The sequence below is a fragment of the Populus alba genome, chromosome 13 (genome assembly GCF_005239225.2).
Source record: "Populus alba chromosome 13, ASM523922v2, whole genome shotgun sequence".
NCBI classification, from domain to species: domain Eukaryota; kingdom Viridiplantae; phylum Streptophyta; class Magnoliopsida; order Malpighiales; family Salicaceae; genus Populus; species Populus alba.
In genome coordinates this window covers 15999046-16014443 of record NC_133296.1, presented here as the reverse complement: position 1 = coordinate 16014443, position 15398 = coordinate 15999046, and positions in this window count along the sequence as shown.

Genomic DNA, 15398 nt, shown 5'->3' with positions numbered 1-15398 from the left:
GTAGGTCATGTGTCAACTGGCAGCTGGGTTTGCTTTAGAGCTTTGTCAGCATTCAAGCATGGACACATCAGGACTTCATCAATTCACATGAGTGCCCATTAATCATCACAACCAAACAATATAATCCAGACGCGTTTAGCCCTGCTCCCAATTTGTCCCTTGCACACTTAACCCTATCCTTTTTTTAGGGTTTTATGGCCTTTGCTCATCCAATTTTGGAGTTTTATATCTCAATTAACCTCCGGGGTTAATCTTGATTTGCCCCACACACACACACACACACACACACACACACACACATATATATATATAAAAGAATTAATTAAAATTATAAATTTTGGATTAAAATGATTATTTGATACTCTAATTTAGAATAACACACCACTTATTTTTTAAAATAACTAATTATAATTTCATAAAAAAATCAAATATATAATAATAATTCCCAGATGGATTAAATTGAAATTACATTCCCAACATTTCCCACTGTCAATCATACATATTTCGCGCATCAAATAATATCAACAACTAAAATTCCATTGATGGGATACATCAGGTGCCCATTTCATTTCTCTATATATATATATATATATATAAAAGAGAGAAAAATGCATCCTGTCATTTCGTTTTTCACCAAAATAACGCATACAGCTTTTTGAATTATGTGCACATTGAGGTGATGTGATCCTTATCACACTGAAATAATTATATACCAATGTGAAGAAGTACAATAATAGCAGAGGAGCTATAAATCAGACTGTACCCGGAAACATCTAGGGATATACAGTTTTAACTGTGCCAAGAGAAGCAGATAGTGGTGTTCAGCTGGCATTTTTTGGAATTATTGCTCCCTTACCTAGAAGATTACTTCATGCATATATAATTTTCAAATAATAATCAAGAATTGAGAGGCACATATTACTGTCTTATATATAAATTAAACAACTATACTGTCAGCAATCAATGCACATATTTTTTTTATTCTTATGAATATGATAACTTATATATATAGTAAAACAAACAAACATGTGTCGACACATAATCCTCTACATATCACATGCTTTCTAGAAAATATAATGTTGTTTAGTGCCAACATTTGTTTAAGGATGCCATTTGACGAGGTTCTTCTGGTTTCAAATATGTATATGTTGCTCTCGTGACATTCCATAATATTATTTTATGGCATTCATTCTCATATTAAATAATTAATTAGACGTACAACTTGCTCTCTGAATTCCAAAGAAGATTTTGGAGTATTATTCCCATTACATTTTCAAAACACGCATGTTATGCCAAGCCACTCTTTTGGAAGTTAGTCATTCATACTTCCAAATTTTCATTGCTTTTCCAACTTTTTTTTTTTTTTTTTGTTAATTCTTTGTTTACATATAGAACTGTTTACCCTACAGAAAATTCAAGAATGCGAACAGAATATTTCTTTGAAATTAAGGAGAAAGTTTCCGTTGTATTTTAAATTATCGATGAAATCATCAATAAAAATATTATAATTAAAAAATTCAATCATTAATGATTTTATTCCATTAATAATTATTAATATTGACAGAAATCATTCACGAAATATTCTATCATTAAAGTCTACTTTTACCGCCAATTTTCTGTAGAAATACATGGGGTTGTTCCTCTTTTTTTTGATAATAAACAGGGCCGGATGAAGTTAAAAAAAAATGAATACAAGTGACTAATACGAGACAAAAATAACCATAATTATATCAAGAAAAAAGAGGAGCAGCCAGACTCTCAGAAGGATGACTATTTAGTTTGTAGGTTAATTGTATGTGGAAATTACTCTCTTTTATTATTATTATTATTATTATTATTATAAGTAGAAGTAGCTAACAAGCTCACGTGAGTCGTATTAGGTAAACAATATTCACATGCAAATGTATGTGAAAGACAACAAGAACTAAGTTAATAGAATAGAAATCATAAATTCCTTATATACATATATATATTGTCGCACTCTCGCGGCGGAGCGTGGTATCGCGGCGACCATTCGATTGAATTTCAGGGTTTTTCTTTTGTGTAAAGGAGTCGCCACCTAGTATTATGGTCACTAGAACCCTAACTGGTCTTTCAGAGATTCTAATGCAAGGGATTGCTTGCGTAAAAGGGAAGGTATTAGCACCCCTAGTATGCCCTACCTAAGGTAAGCTGCTTGGTGTTTGGTTTGCTCTATAATTGCTATGGTGTTGGTGTTTTCTAATCCCATCAGTTTTCCTAGGTTTGATTCAAATAAAATTTATTTGGATAGAAATCCAAGGAGATTCCATGTGCTTTGAAAGCTCATTTTTTCCTTAGTATTTCAAGAGTTTGCGACTCGTAAATTGCAAAGAAAAGGGACCAAGATTTAGAAATCTAAGGAAATTCAGAGCGCTTTAAAAGCCTCCTTTTGCCTTAGTATTTTATACTTTCACGGCTCGTAAACCATGGAGTCAAAATTTTGAAATTTTGAAATGTCCTCGATTATAATCAAGGCTTTTTTTAAAGGATGTGTGGGGATTTATTACTCCCAATAATATTTTGGACATTCATCCTTTAAGGATTTCTTTATCCAAACATTAGCGGTGAATAACAGATGAATTCCCCTCAAAATAAGATTTTTATAGTTTTTGGAATATTGGCCAATACCTTTTGGAGTTTTACAAACATGTTGTAAAATCCATAAATGCAAGAAAATAATTTTTTATTGTGTTTACGAAATCCATGCAAAAACACCTTTTTAAAACTTCCAATATTTTTTGTATATAAAAAAAAAAACGTTTAAAACATGTTAGGGTATTGGTCGTATGCAGTATACAAGAAAACATTTTTTAATATATATGTATATTTGCCGCCGTTGCGTCAAAAACCGGGTATTCTAAATACTGGATTTGTATCTTTACGATATAAAAATACAAACCAACATTAAACCATTTTGACAAAAATATGCAGGAAAATCAACAATTTTTTTCAAAGATTTTTCAGAATATTTTTTTTTATTATACACACACACACACACACATATATATATAATATAATATAGTATAATTTATAATATAATATATAATATATTATGTGGGCTGGGCCGACCCAAATAAATGGGCCAGACTCAGCCCAGCAGGAATTGGACCGAAACAAGCATGGACTGGTTACTGCACACATAGTAACCCGGTTACTGTGTGCACAGTAACCAGTTAATTAATTAGCCAGTTACTATGCACATTCACAGTAACCAGTTAATTAATTAGCCAGTTATTGTGCACAGTAACCGGGTAATTATTTTCTTGCTTGCAGAACGTGCACAGTGCACATTCTGCATGCAAGAAGATGAACACTAAAACGAGATAAGGGGCAGAGGGCTGACCTGTGGCGGTTCTGAAGGCGGTGCTACTAGCGGTTGCTGACCGGAGGATGGCTGGGATGGTGGTCGGCCTTTCTTCCTTTTTCTCTGTGTTTTTTTGTTTTGCTCTGTTCTCCTCTGCTTCTCATTTCTTCTTCTGTTTCTCACAGTGCTCTTCCCTCTCACGATCATTCTACTGTTTTTTGGCAGCGCTGATGGTGCTGGTGGTGGTGGAGAGGAAGCCGATGATGCCTCAAGTGGTTATGAAGGTGACAGTGGCTGGGAAGCCTGAGGACAACAGCTGTTTCCTCCTCCTTCTTCCCCGTGCAGAGGAGCAGGTGCTGCCTTTTTTCAATGGTGCTCTCCTCGTTTGAAACTTCCCTCCCCTTTCCAATTTTTCAAAAGCCTCTCCTTTTAGTTTAAAAAATAACTCTCTCCCTCTAATCAAATCCCCCCTACTGCTGGTGTTGAGACCAGTATTTATAGGCTAGAAGGGAGTGGGCTGCTGTTGCGCGTGGGGAGCAGGGGAGCGGCCTGCTGTCGGGCGGCTTTGTAGGGCATGCCTGTGCTGTTTTCTAGTCATGTGGCACGGGGCTTTAGCAGCAGCATGCGGTCACTGTTTCCTTGTTTCAAGGGGGCGTGGGGCTTTAGGTTTTGGGAGTAGCGTGCAAGAAGAGAGAGACGACACTGTTCTTTTTTATTTATTTTATTTTATTTGTGGGGTGTACCCAAAAATGGGTTACAACAGATGCCCCCCTCTTTATAATGCTTACGGAGCAGGGGTTTTGCGTAGTAAGTTTTATAAAGATAAACCAAACTGAACTCCCGAAACTGATCTGGTCGAAGCTTGATCGATCTGAAACTATCTTTACAGCAATCCTCCTCAGCCCAAAAAACTATGATCAAAATTTAGTCATCTCGAGATCCCTATCTGACAATCCTTTGAATTCTAACTTCAGTTTGATTAACATGGAATTCCATCCGAGATCCCTTCTGGCGATCTCTTTCAAAAAATATCTATATTTGTAGTTTGGCCACCCTGAAATCCATCTGGCGATTTCGCTTAGCCAAAGCTAACATCGGTATTACGGTTGGGTTAACCTGAGATCCCTTCTGGTGACCTCCTTAAACCAAAATCTATAATTGTAGCTTACTCAACTTGGAATCCCATCTGGCGATTCCCTTTTAACCAAAATGAAATATGAGGTCCCTTTTGGCGACCTCCTGTGACCAATATCAAAATATGAGATCCCTTCTGGCGATCTCCTTTAAATAATCAACTTTGAATCCCATCTGGCGATTCCTTTTAACCGAAGCTGAAATATGAGGTCCCTTCTGGTGACCTCCTTTGATGAATATCAAAATACGAGATCCCTTCTGGCGATCTCATTTAACAAACAATCTTGGAATCCCATCTGGCGATTCCTTTTAACCAAAGCTAAAATATGAGGTCCCTTCTGGCGACCTCCTTTGATAAATATCAAAATACGAGATCCCTTCTGGCGATCTCTTTTAACCAATCAACTTGGAATCCCATCTAGCGATTCCTTTTAACCAAAGCTGAAATATGAGGTCCCTTCTAGCGACCTCCTTTGACCAATATCGAAATACGAGATCCCTTCTGGCAATCTCAATCAACTTGGAATCCCATCTGGCGACCTCCTTTGATGAATATCAAAATATGAGATCCCTTCTAGCGATCTCTTTTAACAAAAAATCTTGGAATCCCATCTGGCGATTCCTTTTAAACAAAGCTGAAATATGAGGTCCCTTCTGGCGACCTCCTTTAAGCAATATCAAAATACGAGATCCTTTCTGGCGATCTCAAACAACTTGGAATCCCATCTGGTGATTCCTTTTAACCAAAGCTGAAGTATGAGATCCCTTCTGGCGATCTTCTTTGTCGATACACAACGTCGGGCGACGGCTCCGCTCTTTTGTTTTTTATTTGACAAAAAGATTTTTTTTATTGGGGAAATAGATTTTATTGGAGTCGCCATCTAGTAATTTGAGGGAACTAGAAATCCCAAATTAGACACTGGTCTCAGAGATTCAGGTACTGGGTTAGTTATGATTAAAGGAAGGTAGACACCACCCTTAAAACATCCTTTCAAAAGAAAGGTTACTCTTACTTGTGTGTTTTTATATTTGATTCAAATGTTATTATATTTTGAGCTTATTTGCAATTTTTTTTTTTATAAAATAGTTAACGTCGGTCCCTAAAATTTGAAGACACGTTAAAAATGACATCAGTCCCTAAAAAGGAGATTTACGTCTTAGTTACCAAAAGGAAAAAATGGATATAACCCATATTTGGTATAAATCCTTGACATCACTCCTTTTCTATAAAAAGAGACGTGTCGACAGAAAAAACGTTCGTAGGAGATGCGTTAAAAAAAAAGACATCAGTTCCTAAAAATAGGAAACTTGTCTAAAATATTGACGTTTAACCCTAAAAAGGAGAAATACATCTGAGTTACCAAAAAAACTATGGACTTAATCCATATTTGGTATTTTAACTTTTTGACATCGGTCATTTTTTGTAAAAAGAGACGTGTCGATGAATAATATTCGTTTATAAAATAAAAATATTTTGATATCGTTGAGAAATGGGTATAATCATATTCGAGAATTGGGCTTGGGACCCATGAACAATAACATGATAGGATGGGTGTTGGACCCGTGTCGTTATTCTTTTTATACTTGTTTTTGTTTTTGTTTTTCTTGTTTTACAACATGCAAGAAAATTTACAAATATTTATATAAAAAAATGTTAAAAAATGTTAGGAATCTCAAAAAATTTACCTGAATGCCCCTGTATAGGTAACAGACTGAAATACCCTCGGATTTATCAGGAATTTACGAGAATGCCACTGGCGACGCGTGTGGCTCACGTGCGGTTACTATTGGTGGCGGTGAAATTTTTTGGCGAGCTTTACGACCAATCAATGGTTGATTCTGGTAGATCTGATGGAGAAGATTCTGATGGTGGTGGTCTCGATGGTCGTTGATGGCTGACGAGGGAGAATCGTCGACTTGAAGCTTCGGTGGCCGACAAGGATTGTGACCTTTTTCCGGCCAGAGGAGGCAGCGAAAACTGTTAAAACCACCAGGGTTTTGCTTTAAACCAGTGGATCAACCTTTCTGTGGTGGTGCGGAGGCTTGAGATGGCCGAAAAGTGGAGATCCGATGAGAGAGAGGGAGTTGCCGGCGAGAGGAGAGAGAAGCTCTAAGTTACGCTATCGTGTGAACGCGTGCACGGTACACCTGTACCTCTAAACTTTGTACGCCATTGGATCTCAGAAGAAACGATCGGATGGCTGTGGTCGGCTTGGTCTGCAGGTTGATCGGACGACCCAGATTGTCTGGGTTTTGATCTAGTGTAGCGTGGTGCACCGAAAGCTTGGTACACCGGGTGACGTGGCGCAACGGGATTAAAGCTCAGATTATTTCAAGGGCTGAGATTTGTTGGGATATGTTTGGTATTTTCCAAATTGTTTTTTTTTTTAAATATCTTACTCTCCTGAAGAAAAACAAGAAAAAAAATGAATAGTGGCAAATATAAATCAATTCTTTCACTTCTTTTCTGCCTGTGTCGTTCTCCTTCTGTGTTGAATTGTCGCTGGCTATTTATAGCCATAGCCAGTGACAGGGGACAAACCGCCTACGACTCCTACCATGGTATCGGCAAAATTAGGTTGCTTACAATAGTTGACAGGAAAAATACGCTGCCTACAATCGTTGAAATGCACCACCTAATATTACAGATTTTATATTATTAATTTTGCTTTATTATATATAATAATAAATAATTATATAGGTGAAATTAGAAACTCAAATCAGTATTAGAAAAACCCGACTCAACCGCTAAAAAATCAATTTTAATTACCAAAAATTATGTCGAAACGTAAAAAAAAAAAAAATTCAATGGGTATCGACCCGGTGGACCGGGTTTTGACCAAAATAACAGATTTTGACCCAAAACAGCTTGAAACTCATTTTTTATCCCGGTCGACATGGTTAAACCCGTATTGACCCGGTGGACTTAGTTTTGGTCGAAAATGACGGTTTTGACCCAAAACAGCCCGAAAACTCATTTTTTACCCTGGTCGACATGGTTTGGCCCGTATTAACCCGGTGAACTTGGTTTTGGTCGAAAATGACGGTTTTGACCCAAAACAGCTCGAAAACCCATTTTTTACCCTAGTCGACATGGTTTGACCAGTGGACTTGGTTTTGATGGAAAGATGCAGTTGACTCGAGAAAAAATATATTTTTTGAATTTTAAAATGTTTTTTTCTTAATTTTTTTTTATTTTTATAAATAATAATAGAAATAAAATAATATTCGAGAAAATCTTGGTGAATCCAAAATTGGGTTACAACATCCTTTAACAAAAAATCTTGGAATCCCATCTGGCAATTCCTTTTAACCAAAACTGAAATATGAGGTCCCTTATGGCGACCTCCCTTGATGAATATCGAAATACGAGATCCCTTCTGGCGATCTCCTTTAATAAAAAATTTTGGAATCCCATCTAGCGATTCCTTTTAACCAAAGCTGAAGTATGAGGTCCCTTCTGGCAACCTCCATTGATGAATATCGAAATACGAGATCCCTTCTAGCAATCTCTTTTAACAAACAATCTTGGAATCCCATCTGGCGATTCCTTTTAACCAAAACTGAAATATGAGGTTCCTTTTGGCGACCTCCTTTGATAAATATCGAAATACGAGATCCTTTCTGGCGATCTCCTTTAACCAATCAACTTGGAATCCCATCTGGCGATTCCTTTTAACCAAAGCTGAAAATATGAGATCCCTTCAGGTGATCTCCATTAATCAAAAACCAAAAAATCTATTTTGTAAATTGGTCAACTTGGAATCCCATCTGGCGATTCCCTTTTACCGATTGATATCGATGTCGTTCTTCTTGATGGCATGGTTTGAAAATTATTATTTTCTCTTTAGGCTCTTCTCGTTGTTGTAGAATCAAAACCGTGATTCTTTGTTATCATCAACTTAATGATTCTTTCTTCGTCCACAATCTTGTTGGAATGCACTAAGGACTCCTCTTGTAATGATCCAAAAAAACATACATGCGATGATTTATGATTAGATGCCATGCATGCATTCGTACCTGGTTTTGAAACATAGGCCCCATCATCTTCTTCTAGTTCATGAGACTCTCTCTTAATATGAGCTTGCTTTTGAAGTTGTATACTGGATTCATCTCTCGTGTTGCCTCTTTTTACCTATCATATCTTGGAGAAGAAGTCTTCGACTTTTTACAAGTAGCCTTTTTTTCAAAATGTATGACTTGTCAATGCCCTCTTTGTCATGCTGTTGTCAAATGCTTTAACTTAGTTTTCAAAACTATGGGCTCTCATCCCGTTTTAAAATCACGTAAAACTTTTCATGAAATATCTTTTATTGCCCCAATTGTGGGGTGTGATCCTAGTCTGGGTGTTTTATAAAGAAGAAATCCATTCCAGCTCAAACGGGATCACCAATGATAACTCTTTAAAGAGTGAAAGAAAAAATTTTCTCATTTCAAAATGCACATTGTTAGGATTGATAAACTTTATTTTTATCTTGAAAGAAATTTACAGGTGATTATAGAGTGACCACTTGATCATTTATCCATGCAATTCATTATGCTATCCAGAGGTAGGGTTGCACTTTAGGGTTAGCTTTTCTTAAATTTCATTTTTTAACCATTTTATGATATCTTCCTTGTAACCACTCAACCTTGTTTTTTAAAAAGTGCATAATTTCATCATTTATTTAAAGAAAAGGTGGGCTGAAAGACAAACACAAAATCTGGCTGACATCATGAGCCTTGATTGTTAACTAGAGAAAATAAAAGCAAATAGAAGCAATGACAAAAGCATGCTAAGGCAAATAAAGTCGATTAACATTTTGAAAACTACAGGAACTTCTTGGGTCACCCCGTTCTGAAACTTCTCTACTTGCGTGAAAAGGTCTTGGCGGAGACTTCTTCTAGTGAGTGGACAATCAATTGTGGCAGTCCTTTATCTCCTTCGATCTCATCTTCTTAATTATTGACAAATCTTGACCAAGGTTTTCCAACCCTTTATCCATTATTATTCGTGTCACGACTAAGCAATGGTTTTGAATTAACGTTGGGTGGGTCTTCAAATGACACCTATCCTATCTTGATGCGCTCCAATAACCTTTTCTTGAAAGCGTAGCACGCTCCAAGACAATGCCCGAGAATACCAGCACGGTACTCGTAAGTCAACTCAGGCTTGTACCAAATGGGGAATGGTGGCTGTAGTGGTAATGTAGGGATATGAGCTATTTGTCCAATGCTCAGTAGTTTGGCATACATGTCCTTCAAAGGCATGGGTAATGGTGGTGGTTGTTCTAAAATGTATCTTGTGTTTGGATTTTGGTGGTTGTTTTGTTTGTTTGACTGATTATTTGCTCGATTAGGGGAAAAAGGTTGGTTAAAGTTTATGTGGGCAACATGAGAGGTAGGTATTTGTGGGTTATACAAATCCGTTATCTTGTCATTGGACCCACCTTCAAAGTTATGAGCGTGACCTTCCATTTTTCTTCCAATAAAACCCTTTGTCTGCAATGGCTCAACTATGCATCCAGCTTTAATCCCTTGCTCTATTCTTTCGGCTATGCGTACAACATCATAGAAATGTTGAGAGGAGCAACCCATTAGGTGCTCATAATAAGGTGCCTTGAAGGTATTGGCAAACAAGCTCACCATCTTTGTTTCTATCAAAGGGGGTTGGACATGCATTGCCTCATCCCTCCACCTTTGTGCATAAGCCCTTACTGACTTTTGGCTCCTTTTCTCCATTGACATTAGACTTGTTCGATCAGGAGCGATTTCCATGTTAAACTTGTACTGCTTAAGGAAAGCCTCCACCAAGTCTCTCCAGTTCCTGATCTTGACACTATCTAACCTCATGTACCAGCTCAAAGTGGACCCTGCGATGCTATCTTGAAAGAAATAGATTAGCAATTTATCATCGCGGATTACTTCCACCATTTTATTGCAGTAGGATCGAAGGTGAGTGTTTGGGCATTCCAAACTAGTGTACTTAATGAACTCTGGTATCCTAGAATCTTTTGGCACCACAATGTTTGGTACCAAACACACCTCAGCTGCTCGCATGGGGTCAAACCAGTCATTACCCTCAACTGCCCTTAATCTTTCTTCCAAGGCAAACAACTTGTCCTGATCCATCAAATTGGGAGACCTATTATCCGGGATTCCCTCCGTTGTTAAGTCAACAGTGATTGGAGCCTGAGTTGGTTGGATAGGGGTAATAGGCACAAAATGTTGTTCATTGGCCGAGTTTGCCCCTTGGTTTTGGGATGCTTGAGGGATGTGAGCTGCTGGCGCTCCTTCAGGTGGTTGTGCTGACGTTCCCTCCCCATTCTTAGCTCTTAGAAGTTGCTTGAGTAGGTCGGTCAGCCTAGCAACTTCATTTTTTTACGGATTCTAACTCGGTCTGATAGTGTTATTCTAAGTGAGCACTTTCTTCGTTCTCCATCCTTGATCTGGACCAGGTTTGGTGGACTCTGGACATGGGACCTATGTTTCACGATCTGCAGATGCGTGCATAGATGTATGAGAAAAATGCATGACTTGTTTTGATGCAAAAGATATTACGGAACATACACCCTAAGGATAGGTTCTAGTTCCTTTACGTGAGACATATGGTAGGTTTACTACTAGGTCTCTAAAAAAAAGGGTCTCTTGCTGTTCTAGTGAGCACCCTCGTAAAGACGATATGGGGGTTCAACAGATAGTGGGATGGCACGTGTACCAATCACAATCAGTCTAAACACTCAGCAAAGAGTTGGGGTTTACACAAACTTAAACCTTGACTCAAGTCATAAGGCAAGCTGCTAGTTCCCCACTTAACTTAAAGTTACATATGTGTGCCCTCAAAAACATAATAATAATAATAAAGTGATGCATGACTATACCATGTATGATAGAATATAAAGATGCATGCTAAAGCTTTTAAACAAAGTATCATTCATATAAGAAAACAAAAACCAATAACACATAGCATAAATAAACAAATTATCAAGCTTAGTCCTAAGTCCCCAGTGGAGTCGCCATCCTGTCGCACCCTCGCGGCGGAGTGTGGCATTGCGGCGACCATTCGATTGAATTTCAGGGTTTTTCTTTTGTGTAAATGAGTCGCCACCTAGTATTATGGTCACTAGGAATCCTAACTGGTCTTTCAGAGATTCTAATGCAAGGGACTGCTTGTGTAAAGGGAAGGTATTAACACCCCTAGTACGCCCTACCTAAGGTAAGCTGCTTGGTGTTTGGTTTGCTCTATAATTGCTATGGTGTTGGTGTTTTCTAATCCCATCAGTTTTTCTAGGTTTGATTCAAATAAAATTTATTTGGATAGAAATCCAAGGAGATTCCATGTGCTTTGAAAGCTCATTTTTCCCTTAGTATTTCAAGAGTTTGCGACTCGTAAATCGCAAAGAAAAGGGACCAAGATTTAGAAATCTAAGGAAATTCAGAGCGCTTTAAAAGCCTCCTTTTGCCTTAGTATTTCATACTTTCACGGCTCGTAAACCATGGAGTCAAAATTTTGAAATTTTGAAATGTCCTCGATTATAATCAAGGCTTTTTTTTAAGGATGTGTGCGGATTTATTACTCCCAATAATATTTTGGATATTCGTCCTTTAAGGATTTCTTTATCCAAACATTAGCGGTGAATAACAGATGAATTCCCCCCAAAATAAGATTTTTATAGTTTTTGGAATATTGGCCAATACCCTTTGGAGTTTTACAAACATGTTGTAAAATCCATAAATGCAAGAAAATAATTTTTTATTGTGTTTACGAAATCCATGGGAAAACACCTTTTTTAAAACTTCCAATATTTTTTGTATATAAAAAAAACGTTTAAAACATGTTAGGGTATTGGCCGTATGCAACATACAAGAAAAGATTTTTTAGAAAATATATATATATATATATATATATATATATATATATATATATATATATATATATATATATATATATTTGACGTCGTTGCGTCAAAAACCGGGTAATCTAAATACTGGATTTGTATCTTTACGGTATAAAAATACAAACCAACATTAAGCCATTTTGACAAAAATATGCAGGAAAATCAACAATATTTTTTCAAAGATTTTTCAGAATATTTTTTTTTTTTTATTATATATATATATATATATATATATATATATATATATATATACACAAAAACATATATAATATAATATAGTATAATTTATAATATATAATATAATATATTATGTGGGCTGGGCCGGCCCAAATAAATGGGCCAGACTCAGCCCAGCAGGAATTGGACCGAAACAAGCCTGGACTGGTTACTGCACATATAGTAACCGGGTTACTGTGTGCAGAGTAACCAGTTAATTAATTAGCCAGTTACTGTGCACATGCACAGTAACCAGGTAATTATTTTCTTGCTTGCAAAACATGCACAGTGCACGTTCTACATGCAAGAAGATGAACAGTAAAATGAGATAACGAGCAGAGGGCTGACCTGTGGCGGTTCTGAAGGCGGTGCTACTAGTGGTTGCTGACCGGAGGATGGCTGGGATGGTGGTCGGCCTTTCTTCCTTTTTCTCTGTGTTTTTTTGTTTTGCTCTGTTCTCCTCTGCTTCTCCTTTCTTCTTCTGTTTCTCACAGTGCTCTTCCCTCTCACGGTGATTCTACTATTTTTTGGCAGCGCTGATGGTGCTGGTGGTGGTGGAGAGGAAGCCGATGATGCCTCAAGTGGTTATGAAGGTGACAGTGGCTGGGAAGCCTGAGGACAGCAGCTGTTTCCTCCTTCTTCCCCGTGCAGAGGAGCAGGTGCTGCCTTTTTTCAATGGTGCTCTCCTCGTTTGAAACTTCCCTCCCCTTTCCAATTTTTCAAAAGCCTCTCCTTTCAGTTTAAAAAATAACTCTCCCCCTCTAATCAAATCCCCCCTACTGCTGGTGTTGAGACCAATATTTATAGGCTAGAAGGGAGTGGGCTGCTGTTGCGTGTGGGGAGCAGGGGAGCGGCCTGCTGTCGGGCGGCTTTGTAGGGCATGCTTGTGTTGTTTTCTAGTCATGTGGCGCGGGGTTTTAGCAGCAGCATGCAATCACTGTTTCCTTGTTTTAAGGGGGCGTGGGGCTTTAGGTTTTGGGAGCAGCGTGTAGGAAGAGAGAGACGACACTGTTCTTTTTTATTTTATTTATTTTTATTTTATTATTTTTTATTTGTAGGGTGTACCCAAAAATAGGTTACAACATATATAACAATTAATGACAAGCTGGGTCCATTTCCATATATCTAATGGTGAAGTGTATGAAGTTTTTTTCCCCTAAACATTAAGATGAATTTCCATTCCATTAATTAAGATGGGATTGAGGTTATGTTTATCTTAAACTTTTTCAAGCTAAGATAAGCATAAGTGAATGACACAATTTCTGTTTTTATATACTTTTTAAGAGTATTTTAGTTTTGAAAAAATATTAAATTAATATTTTTTAAAAATGTTTTCTAATAATTTGAATGTGATAATATTAAAAAAAAAATTAAAAAATTAATTTAATATATTCTTGAGCAGAAAGTTATTTAAATTTTTTTATATAACAAGATATTCTTGGACGGACTTGCACTCATCTCTATTAAATTCTCGGGTTCACGTGCCCGTGCCCACATAAGTTTCCCACACAAGAACAGGGTAAGTCACTTTATTTTTATACCAGGGGGTATGGCCCCAAGAAAATATAGCCAGTGAGATTTCAATCCTGAACCTAAAAAGGAGCATACCTCTTCCTTTATCACTAGGCTAACCCCTTCGGATTCTATTTTAAAAATTATTCTACATCACAATCTCAAATGTCCTCTTAAAATATCCTTTTTCAAGTAATAAAAAATCAGTTATTGAAACTCATAAGTACTTGCACATATCTTAATATTATTTACGAAAAGATAGAAGAAAAATCAAAATGACAGAAATCATCAAGCCATTAATTTGCTATGTAATTGTACATGAGTATAATTCGAGCATCTGAGAGTACTTCTCCATTTCTTCTTATCTGATTTACTATCACTATAATTCTTGTGTTATAATCAAAAATAGAATTTGATGCCTTTATTTGCACTAATTCAAATTCACCTCGCAAAGATTGAGATCAATCTTCTTGATTCTGTCAACATCTTTGTAATTTTATTGGAGAACCTCCCATATTTCTTTTGATATTACTGCGGAAGCTATGATCTCAAATGTTGCTTCATCAAGACCTTGATAAATGATAGTCTTTGCTTTGTTGTCTTTCTTTCTATTGGCTCTCAGGACTTGTTTTTGTGCCTCTTGTAATGAATCTTCTGCTTCTTTGGACTCTGGTTCATCATAATCATATTCCACAATCTCTATACACTCTTGTGAACCAAGAAATGCCTTCAATCTGATACACCAATTATCATAGTTGTATTTGGTTAACTTCAAGATAAGTGTTTGTGCATTTTCTATAGTCATTTTGCTCTTTGAATGACTATATCACCTTCTGTGAGTTGAATTTGGAAAAACAAACATTGTAGATCGATCCGGAATGCTCAAAACAGTAGGGAATCGGTCTTACTTGGTTGAAAATAGGGCAGAAATGGGTTGAACCAGTCAAAAAACTGATTCTGGACATCGGGCAATTCGCTAGGGTTGAACCAAGAATATTCTTGGGAATATTCTTCAGCTCGGCTGGCGGCGGCTCGGCTCGGCTCAATATATGGCGCGCGTATGGCTCATTCGTCTTCTTCCTCTTGGCGCGTTGGCTACGCGTGGGCTATAGTACCAGAATTTCAGGCGGCGCGTGTGGGCTACCTCCACCTCCGATGAAGCTGATTTTTGCACCAGTGAGTTCGTATGGATGAACCCTACACTATGAAATGATCAAAATGTGTTTTTGACAACTTTGAAAATTCAAGTATATCCCAAAACTCTTCTATTTTCTAAGGAACGGGGCTCTGATACCAATTGTTGGTGGGAGGAACCATTGATGGTGGCTTTGGAA